Source organism: Manduca sexta, chromosome 17, assembly GCF_014839805.1.
Source record: "Manduca sexta isolate Smith_Timp_Sample1 chromosome 17, JHU_Msex_v1.0, whole genome shotgun sequence".
NCBI lineage: Eukaryota > Metazoa > Arthropoda > Insecta > Lepidoptera > Sphingidae > Manduca > Manduca sexta.
Window position 1 is genome coordinate 15,254,039 of NC_051131.1, and position 12,605 is coordinate 15,266,643.

Consider the following 12,605-nt stretch of genomic DNA (forward strand, 5'->3'; position numbering starts at 1 on the left):
TGTTAGAATGAATCGTGTTTTCTTACTAATTTTATAAATGTAAAAGTTTATGAAAATGTGCCTGGATGTTTATTAGAATGACGCAGAACTGCTGAACGTATTTTGATAAAAATTGCCATACACACAGACAACGTTCTGGATTTGGATATCCGCTATTTTTATACATGCACGTAACGCCACTACATCTGATGGTAAGTGGAGTGGGGTCCAATAGAATGTCGACTGGTGAGAGATGATTACCCCTCGGCAGTTGACACAATTATACCGGCCTGTTGGAACCATACCATATACACAGGCTGTTCCTGGAAAGCGACTCACCTACGTGGTCCGGTATGGTGGGTTTTAACACCTTGTGTACGGTGGTCGCTATTCGGGTGGATATAAAATATATCATGTCACTAGCAAACAGATTGTATGATATAACAGTGTTTTAAGAGATAATTAACGGGAAAGACTTTCAGACGCGTGGAGCCGTGTGCGGAATTTAGTCTCAAATAAAATATTGTTAAAACAAAACCACTAGTTGCACATAACCTATTATTTAAGTTGTCAGAACTGGCTGAAAAAATGTTTTCTATTTTCAAAAAGGCAAAATGGCAGGAAAAAATATCAACCGTGTACCACTCGCATACCCTCCTTTGACGATACAGTTAATCAACACAAATTATAATTAGTATTGGACCTCCATTGATCATAGTTCAGACAAAGCCATTGTAATCTAAGTTTGGGAAACATTACGAGCAATACAGATTGTGCAATTATTTGCTTTACTGTTCGTTACTAGTGTTTACTCTATTATAATTTGGAATTAATATATTATTGATGGCTGTGCTATATAGTTTGTATTTAGATTAATTGCTTGCAGCTCCAGCCGTGTAAATAGTTTAAAATAAAAACACTGCGCATTTCTTCCATTTAAAGTCTGTATGTTAATTCAGGACCTTGCTTAACTGTGCCAAACAACCAAATCTATTTAGCGCGGTGTGTGTTTTGTGTGAAGCGCTAACAAGTCTGAAAGTAGTTTTATTCTATCACATTTCTTATAATATTTCAAGGAAAATTAGGTCCACGATAATGATCAACACTTAAACTTTTGTGGTTGTAGCTAATAACGGCGACTGCCTAATTGGAAGTAAAACGGGCTGCAGAGATAAATGTTAGCAGGTTCAAACCCAAGCACACGCATCTGTGACTTTATTGTAGTTATATGATAATTATTCTTGGATTATTGCTTGCTTTAATGGTGAAGGAAAACATCGTGAGAAAACCTACATACCTAAGAAGTTATCTACTAGAATTTTGAGGGTATATACAGTCTGCCAATCCGGACTAGGTTAAGGTGGCGTCATACCTAAGAAGTTATCTACAAGAATTTTGAGAGTATGGGAAGTCTGCCAATCCGCACGCTGGATGCGAGGTGGATTGAGGCCTTATTCTTCTTTATAGTATGTTCAGCAGTATACAGTATATAAAACAAGGCTTAATTTTTATTCTTGGATAAAACAAAACACATTAACAGGTGACAACTAATAGATCAGTATCAAACACTCTAACACAATCCCTTAATACATCACATAAAAGGTGTTGAAAGTGATGTAACAGAGCGGGGTCAACTCCGGGAATGAGGTGTTAAACACCGCCGCCGGCCAGCTCGGGACGTACGAGACGAGTGCGGACAGCGCAACCACCGTAAACTGTCGGCAACGTATTTAGCTCCACGTTTAGATATGATAGTATTCTATTTAAAGTTGTTGGATAAACAAACGCCTTGGTCTCTGATGGGGCATGCAGAACATATGCATGTCGACACGGCTTTCCCCATGAGAACTTCTTAGGTATGTAGGTTTCCTCACGATGTTTTTCTTCACTGTTCAAGTAGGCGATAATTCACAAAGAGTACAAACATCATTTTAGAGAAGTCAGACATGTGTGCCTTTGGGATTCGAATCTGCGGACATTCGTCTCGGCAGTCCGTTTCACACCCAACGCGGCTATTACCGATAATTTTTAATTACAATCAGTAAAATCATTGTTCTATGATATTAAAAAATAAAATATCCTACAACCAAGTCTATACCTTAACCAGCATTTACTTTGAGTTCAAAATGTCTCAAGGTGCTTCTGGAGATGATCGGGCGGTTTGTGGCTCTTTGTCTCCTTGATTAATGTTTCAAGATCCTTCCCCCGTTCTGTCGCGTACACTGCGGACTTGTCGCTCGCACCGGCATTGCAATTACAACTCGATTGTTGCAAGTATTGTGATTTTTAGCAACAATAATTGAAATAAAACTATTTGCGGATTCTATCGTGGTTATATTATTATCTTCTACCGACGCTTCGAAGACTTTGCACCTTCATAGTCACGGGGCGTACTAAAGATATTGGTCATCCAAAAAGTCAAAGTTACAATATCTACATACATTTTACAATAATATTTTTTGTTGTTGTTGACGGTCTGATCTACGCAGAATACACAGTGTCTTGAAGTCTAGCAGAGAGTCCTTTGGGTTCCAATTTAATTAAATGTAGAAACGTATCCAAGGCTTGTGCCAGCTTCCAGCTATGTTCTCTATTGTAATTTGGATGTTTTATTTCAATAGCCTCGTGATTAACTCATAAGCTAGCGAGTTAATTTCAATGGCATTTGGTATGGAGATACTTTGTGTACTTGGAAGGTAAAGTATCAAAATAAGTCACGACTCTTCAACTTAACGGTTGTCGCCAGTTCAAGCCTTAACTATAGGTATCAATTAATTTTACAACTGTAACACTCAACTTTGGAAATCACCTAAATTTTACGACTAACAATAGTGTGCCAAGTCCACAGTCACCATGGCCGCTCTATACTGAACAAAACATGTTTACAACGGCGGCAAACTTCAACATTTAAATGTAACGTTAAGTTGCGAACGTAGCTTTAAAATCGAGGGTAGTTTTACAAAACTCTTGTATCTATTGTTTTTTGTTTGAATACGCTAATCTGCAGCACTATGTTTCTAAAAACTTTCTGTAATAGGAAGGTACTTTATTGAATTTTATAGTTTTTTATTGCTTTGAATGATGAGACGAGCTTGCCGTTCGCCTGATGGTAATACGACCGCCCACAAGCAGTAGAAACACCATTCTACACCTTGAATTACAAAGTATTGTTTGGTATTCCACTACACTCGCCATCCTGAGACATGAGATGGTAAGTCTTATTATGTCCAGTAGTTACACTGGCTTCAATTTTCTTCAAACCGGAACACAACAGTGACTACACACTACGACTTGGCGGCAGAAATAGACATTGCTGTGGTACCTACCCAGGCGGATTCTCACATATGAGAGATGTACCACCAGTCAATGGCTACTTTTTTAAAGGCACGGGAAAATAACCCCACTGTATTAGGGGTCTAGGTAGAGTTTCAATTGACAAGAGACGATCATTTGTCACCAATCCCCACATCTATGCCTACCTGTACAACGAGAAACGTTTTTTCCGGGGAGAGAGGCGAGTAACACTTCTCCATCAACGGTTAGACCACGTCAACTAAACATTAAGTCTTACTTATAAACTTGTTTTAGCGTTAAGAGGTGCTTAAAAATTGCTTAAATAGCTGTCAAAAACATCATCGGTTCCTAGTTTAAACCTTATTAAGGAGCAAGGTGGCGGCTTTTGACTTACAGCTGATCGATTAAATTTGTGTTTTAACTAAGAATAGCTTTGCGAATTTTTTATAAGTAAGACTGTATATTAACAACTGCCTGTCGTAAATGATAAACGTCATCCCAAACTAATGTACCGACCGGCTAACTAAGCCGGTTCTGTCCAGCGTGCACTAATTTGCCGACCATTCCGAAGACAATGGCCCGGATTAGCCGTGAATGCAGCCCTACGATAAAACTTGCCGTTTAATTACTTTGTTGTGTTTGGGTTTTGGTGTGTTGTTTTTTATTTGCATCAGAGGATGTCTATTGTCTATTAAAGTAGACAATAGGTTATAATACAGCTGTTGAATGGTAGCTTAGGGATCGCTTAAAGCCGTATTATAAATGGTAGAGTAACGCTGCATATTTGCTTGACCGGGGTGTGACCGTGCCCTATAATATGAATATCTTCCATCGCTTCTCATTAAAAGTTAAAGGACTTGCAATTCTGCCAGTGTGGTTCGGGCGAAGTTGATAAAAAATCACGTGATCCACATGGTAATTGATTGCATTTGTTTCTGCGTCAACTACGCTTGTGTAGATAGAGATATATCTCAGCCTGGTATATCCCGTTTTATCTCTCTATAATACAGAACACGCGTGACGTGTGTACCCCGTCTCCCCCGCGTTATCTGTCCCCGACTTACCTATATGTTACACAGAAGAAATCTTATTGTTTAGTTATTAGATATTGAATCTAATGATTGGGTATGACGTGATACGAACAATCGAATTGTTGTCAGAATTTAAACAAACTAAAAAAAGTATTTTCACATTTTGTTCTTATTTCATGCGCCTTCCTAGTATTCATTGTATTTTATTATTATTATTTCTTATCAGGCACGCAGTATATTTAACTTATATGCCTGTATCCTGTAATTATGGATTACAGTTTATATATTAAATATTTAAAACATTTTTAAAATATTTAATACAGATAGAAAATATGGGATTTTATTATATGTATTTGCCAGTCCTTTTCCAGATTTCAAAGGATTATATTAAAAAATAATTATTAACTGGATTATAATATTTATTTTCTGTTAAGTTTAGATTATTTTTTACATTTATGTGAAAGCTATTAAAGGATTAGTCTAGATAAAAGCAAAACCTCATGAAGTCAGCAAATATAAAAGATTATCAGGAATTTGAAATCACCATTTTAAATGTATTAATACATTCAGTGGTCGATCCAGTTTTCCCACACTGGCCGCGGATATTAATTAAGCCCTACGCCGTGCTCAGCAATACCAACTTGTAGCTTATAAAGGGAAATGTAAACGTTTTTAATATAAGTTGGATTTTGTCAGCGAATTAGAGAGCCTGCTGGGATTAGGTTTGTACTTACCAGTGGCGAAAGGTGACATTTGCAGAACGGAACCCGACATAACATATAGGTACTAATATTCATAAATACGGTCTGCAAATCGTTCTAATGATAATAAGATTATATAAATTCTATATTAAAGGAAGGCGACAGGAATCGGGTTATATGGACCTTTCGCCACTGGAGGTTACATACATGAATCCCTCCTAGCCGAATTTCGGCCACGGCAGCCAATCTCAACGGAGATCAGCCAGGTACGCAGGAGATATTATAGAACACAAGTGTGAGCGCAATACACAGGTGTACTCTCTGTTGCTTCACTCTCATAGTTCGGTGAGACGGGAATCCGACATGACCGGAGAGAGATCAAGCGCAGGACCAACGGCTTTACGTGCTTACATACATACATAGTAGCACGCCTCCATCCCACGCGGGTAGGCAAAGACTATGGATTGCCACTTTGCACGATTCTGACATACTTTCTCCACCTTTATCCATCTTTTCATGCATTCCCGCTGGTTTCGGTTACTTTTGACGTGACCTTTACTAAGAATGTCGGATATCTGACATTCGAAGGTTCGGTGCGGTCGACCCCTACCGGCTCTTCCATCCACATTTAACTATTGGGCATAATAAGACTTATAACAACATCTCATGTCTCAGGATGGCGAGCGCAGTGGAATACCAAACAATACTTTGTAATTTAAGGTATTATTACTACTGATTATGGGCTTCGTATCGCTTAACAATAGGCGAACGGCAAGCTCGACTCATCATTCCAAGCAATAATAAAAAAAAGTAAAATTGTGTATTATAAACAGGTAATAAGCACGAAATTGGATTTAAAGAGGTAAGCTACTGTATTTTAAATTCTTTTACAATCATCTCCAATATCCTATAAAAAAAAATTAACAATGTAAACCACGGACGCGTGGCGAGTAAACTATATGTTGGTTGTGAATCCCCTTAAATTTGTGTACGTGGAAACTCAAAAGAGAATTATTGTTTTATTCATATGACACGGCGCATTGAAAGCGCGGTCAGCGGACACTCCGAACCTCATACACAAGTTATTTCTGTATGCCCTTCGGGTGTGCAAAAAATTGTATGCTCACAGTACATTTTAGTTGGCTTTGGAGTTATTGAAATTTCGGCTTTGAGCTCTGTTTGCTCGTGCCTCGATATTTTTGAGGGTAAATAAATATTTTACAGTGTGTTTGATAGAGTATATCTTCGTTATTAGTGTCGAAACAGCGCCATGAACTTTGTGATCTGGAACTTAAGACATGTGCTATGTATATTCAGACGAGAAAACTATTATTTATGTTTATAGATCCCAAAATAGTGAATTATCGCTTGCTTTAACGGTGAAGGAAACATCGTGAGGAAACCTGTATACCTGATAAGTTTTCTATAGGAATTTTGAGGTTGTGTGAAGTCTACTAAACCGCACTAGGCCAGCGTGGTGGATTAAGGTCTAATACCTCAGTAAAAGAGGAGGCCCGTGCCTGGCAGTGAGACAGTACTTATATAATACAAGGTTGATATTATTATTATAGATCCAACTACCCTTCAATTAGATTTTACTAAACCTATCTCTTCTTAATAAAAATACAAGCCCAAACGAAGCTACCCCGTAATTACGTTACTCAAAGGCTACTTATATGCAAGGCCTATTTACACGGTCCGAAAAAACTGGCAAAAAAACGCGGTAAGTTTGCGCGGCGGCTAACTTGGCCACGCTTTGTGCCTTATTTTACTTCGCTGGCGAGCTAAATAATAGCCGCAAGTTTTAATGGACGTATGGAATTTGTTTTAATCATCGAAACTCGGATGTGCGGAAAGTATGTAATGAAACTACCTAGTAGGTATGGTAGCTTGAAACCCCTACGTGGCGTAAGTACTAATAAGAATTTGAAGAAATAGAATAGAATTATTATAGAATATAATTTTACTTTGCACTGAATGACAATACGGTCGCGGCTGCAATAGGGGGCCGGACACAATTCTGTTCTTTATTATTATCAAATATTTACGTTATATAAATTATAACACAGAAAGAATTATTTAAATCCGGTAAAAAATCAACAAGTTATAAGTCTTTCAATTTTGGTAGAAGGGGTAAGTAACAAGAAACAGAAAAGAGGCGCAATACCCACGTGTGACGTCATCGGGCATTACGACGCGTGCGAAAGAAAGAGCTGAAGCGATATTCCCACTTCGCGCCCACTTCGGCACATAGTAATATTTAGAATATTAATTACTGGCTCATTCTTTAACCAATTTTAATGCAGTTTTCGCAGGAGGGTTTCTTTTTCGTATTATTAACCATTACATATAGAATAATGTACAAAATCAAACACAGGACGGTCCCCTATTGTAATCATAAAAGAGCTGAGTGTAAGCAAGTGAATGAATCTCTCCTGACCGAATATCGGCCACGGCGGCCAGTCTCCACGGAGATCAGCCCAGTATGCGGGATATTATAGTGCACAAGTCTATGCGCAAAACACAGGTGTACTCTCTGTTCCTTCACTCTCATAGTCCGGTGAGATGGCAACCCGACATAACCGGAGAGAGGATAGTCGCCGGACCAACGACGAAAGCAAGTTTACGCTTACCGAGTCATTTTATGCAGAGATTATAGAGTTTAGTCACTGATGGTCTTTTAACCACTTTGTTATAAAAACAAGAAAATGTTTAGTTATTAATCCTTATGTAATGCACGATGTAATAGCGGCGATAGCCTAGTAATAGCGGCGATAGCCTAGTTGGGTGTGGAACGGACTGCCGAGACGAATGTCCGCAGGTTCAAATCCCAAGGGCACACACCTATGACTTTTCTAAAAAATCATATGTGCATTCTTTGTGAATTTATCGTTCGCTTTAACGGTGAAGGAAAACATCGTGAGGAAACCTGCACATCCGAGAAGTTCTCTATAGGAATTTCGAAGGTGTGTGAAGTCTACCAACCCGCACAGGGCTGATATTATTTAATGCACGATGTTGCACTACGCAATATATAATATAATATATCAGCCCCGTATTATATACTTGCCCACTGCTGAGCACGGGCCTCCTCTACTACTGAGAGGGATTAGGCCTTAGTCCACCACGCTGGCCTAGTGCGGATTGGTAGACTTCACATACTCTCGAAATTCCTATAGAGAACTTCTCAGGTATGCAGGTTTCCTCACGATGTTTTCCTTCACCGTAAATGCAAGCGATAATTCACAAAGAATACACACATAATTTTTTTAGAAAAATCAGAGGTGTGTGCCCATGGGATTTGAACCTGCGGACATTCGTCTCGGCAGACCGTTCCACAACCAACTAGGCTATCGCCGCAAAATATAAATATTACTAAAACATTCTTCGAAAAGTCTTATAAAATCAAGCAGCATGTTTTGTAACGTATTTTTGTTTAAGCAATATGAGTCTTTAATATATATTTTTAAAGTCGGTTGTTGTTAAACGCCTTTTGTGGCCTATTTTTATAGAGAAAGCATTCCGTGTGTTTCATTTAGACTTCATTAGCCTAAGGTTCGTGAGGTGCTTAGCATTATATATGTTAAAGATTAGAACAGAAACTAGTTATTCACAGCCTACGCCTTAGAGAATAAAAGACATAAGCATATTAAAGAACCTCCAATATTCAATCCGAATTTGGCAATAAAACACTTTAATACCTATTTCTTTCTAAAATACAGATAGAAATCAATAATATTTGGCATCAGGCGCTATTCAAAAGGTTAAAGGTTTCAAGTGTCAGGCGCACTCGCTCCGGTCTGGCTAGAGCTAGCTACACACGTTCCCGATAGCCCGGATCAACGGGTAAGCCCGGTGTCAGTATTAGCACGGACGTTTTTGCAATTGTTAAATTATATAGGCTTTTTGGATTAGTCCATTGCTATCCGTTTTATGCTAGATTTGTGGATTTAGGAGAAATTTTTGCAATAACTAGCATTTTATGTTGTCTATTGTCTGTTTGAGCGTAAATTTTTTTCTTGTTTGATTTGCTTTTAACGGATCCTAATGAAGGGAGAGCGCAAATATCTTTACAAGTTAGTTGTAGAATGGACTTAGTTTCAGTTGCAAATAGTGTTCAACGATAAACCGTAAAACAGGCCAAAAACTTTATGTGTTTTTTGAGCTGGGTTTCGGACGAGGAACCTCCCCATCAGTCGCCCTTATATGCTACAAGAAGACTAGGGAAGCGATGATATTAAACCGTATTACGTTCCTCATATCATTAATCTCTTGCTTTATATTGGACGTTGTCATTTGGCGCTAACGCGAAAACTTGATTATAATTACTATTTTATTATAAAATGTAGATTATTTTACCAACTTATATAAAAATTGGATTGGACTGATTCAAAGAAATGCAATATGCTTTTAAATTAGAACGATTCAAATTAAGTATTGGTCACAGACAATGGATTTAATTACAAACTATTTCGGTATTCAGACATCAGAAAACTTACCCAAAGATCCGTCAAGATAAAGTAAATCAAATTCAATTAAAATACTTTTTACTGATTATTCTATTCAGTCTTGAAGATTTCAAACGTTTCTAAACTGGGTAAGAATCTATTGGATCTTAACAAATTTACCGTACAAAGACTAACATAGTTAGAGAAAAAACGAGAATAGTTTGGCGAGATTTCTGACCATGGTATGTACCTATATACCTATGTAATTATAGGTACTTTACACATACATTTTTTGCTCGAAAAATTTTAACTAGTTTGAAAACACATAGAAATAGTGCTGATTTTAAATATGTATGAAACTTAGTATCGCAATAAATGTCGCTTAGCCTTTCAACCGTCGATATTAATAATAGCATAAGCCAGCAAACTAATAATTGAGTCACCTTATTATAAAATACTTACAATTTATTTAAAAAATTTCAAGTTTAGAAGAATTCTTCTCGAGCTATTGGATTTAATAGAGGATGGAGGAAGAAATGAAAACGGTTGTGGTAGTGTGAAGTCTATTTATAAGTCTTGCAATTGAAAAATATATTTAAACCTTTATCTGTGTTATATATTATACACATACTCACGCCTCTTTTCCTCGAAGGGGTAGGCAGATGCCCAATTTCTGTATCCATTTTCGTCTTGTGTATTCAGTTCCATAATGTAATTGGGGAGAGCCTATCGCTACATCGGACACAAATTCCAGACCCCGGGCTGATACTGAGTAGAAAAACCCAACAACACTTTGTCTGACTTGGGGATTGAACCCAAGACCCGAGCATTGCAGTCGTATCGAAATACAACTACGCCACTGAGGCAGTCTTTATATATTATATTTTGTATAATTCCATTTCAACAGTATATTTTCAGTTTATTAAAAAAACGTATATTGATTGAGGCTAGAATTTATAGGGCTTAAATTAAGCTGATTATATTCTAACCTCCATACCCAGTCGGGGTAAAAATATATCCCGCTATCTACACCGCTCCTAAACTTTGTCATGTGTTACATTATAGAGTGTTGCACGTACAACGTCACCTGCGATGCTGAGAGCAAATTTTATACAGCATGGACACGACCTCTTGCCTCCATATTACTTTACTACCGCCCGTGTAAAACGGGAATTTATTAACGTGGAGTAAAATGAATAAATTAGAGGAAATATACGTTTGCTACTTTGTATTTTCTTTGAATTTAGACTTTATTTCGTCATGTTAGTGGAAGTTAGATGTTTTGTTTATTTTTTAAGATGAATAAACTTCATTATTTAATTGTTACCAAATAAAAATTTTGCCCAATAGGAATAAGAAAACTATTCTCATTTACTACTACCCATAGTCTACTCGGCTTTTTATAGCAATTGTCAACCCGGTCGGGGTAAAATAAGTGCACTCTACCTAATATCCAAACCGTACATTATTGAGTGCACGTGTGGCGTCACCTGCGATGCAAGGATGCATGCACACGAAACTTAACGGCAGCTTAGCAATATTTCTACAATGCTAAGCACACAACATCACGCCTTTTGCCCTAAAAGGTAAACGGTTAAAGGTACGCAAAAATTATATGACGGAATTGTTTCTCTTAAAATGTTCTAAAATTATACTAAAAAACAAAGCCCCCACCGCATCCGTCTTATCCTTAGTATTTTTTCTATTCTACTAAAATTACTCAAATATACACCACGTAACCCTCATATTAAATCAGAAACCTACTAGATTTTTCGGTGCTGGTGGGATATATTTTATAACCGCCCGCATAGCGAGCACCGTACACACCTGCCATAGTAGCTGACATGTGTCGCATTCTGGGATCATCCGGTGTACATCTGGTTCCTACAGGTCGGCAAAATTGTGTCGACTGTCGAGGGTTCTATCTAGAACTATAAATGCCGTGCTTATAAGTAATCACTGTTTATTACATCAAGGGACAATTCCACTGATTAATGATGGGTGTCAAAATGTGGGTAGCTTGGTTTAGTCACTAAGACCCCATTAGCATATAGAGTCAGAACTATAAATGCCTTATTTATGGGTAATGACTACTTATTACATTATGAGATAAAATAACGCTGATTAATAATAATAATAATATCAGCCCTGTATTATATACTTGCCCACTGCTGAGCACGGGCCTCCTCTACTACTGAGAGGGATTAGGCCTTAGTCCACCACGCTGGCCTAGTGCGGATTGGTAGACTTCACACACCTTCGAAATTTCTATAGAGAACTTCTCAGATGTGCAGGTTTCCTCACGATGTTTTCCTTCACCGTTAAAGCGAACGATAAATTCACAAAGAATACACACATCATTTTTTAGAAAAGTCAGAGGTGTGTGCCCTTGGGATTTGAACCTGCGGACATTCGTCTCGGCAGTCCGTTCCACACCCAACTAGGCTATCGCCGCTTCACGCTTCAACGCTGATTAACTATGGGTGTATTGTTTACATTTCTACTCACCCCTTAAACGGTACAGCCGTGATATTTGAAACATTGTACAAGGCTCGGCTGTCGATAAAAATCCATTATAAATTTATTATGATGAAACTTTAATGTTAATTACGAATATCCATTAGCAAGTTATGATTTTAAGGATTCTCTTCGTTCCGAATATTTCTTAGAAAGGTGAAGTTAAATAAAAATTTAAGAGTTGTATTTTGGCTAGGGAAAATGACCCTATTGAACTTTATGATAACTTCAGTACGTACTTCACGTAAGTGTGTCGCGTTCCGAGATCAGCCTGAGTAAGCTCAGTAGAGCGTGAGAGAAATAGTTTCTGTACCTAAAATATCTATAGATATTATAAAACAAAGTCCTTTTCTGTATATCTGTATGTTATCGTTTCTCAAAACCTACAGAATTGATTTTTATGAAATTCTGTATGGAGATAGTTTAAGAACCTGGGAAGGTTATAGGCTACCCCGGGAAAATATATAGCAGTATTTTTTATCTCGAAAAACTTGTACACACGGGCGAAGCCGCGAGCAAAAGCTAGTAAAAGATAAAGGCGTGTCCACATGTAAAATTACTCGTAATAAAACGCACCCAATTTATCACGAGCGAAAATATGTGATGCAAAATACATGTGAATAATGACAGAAAGG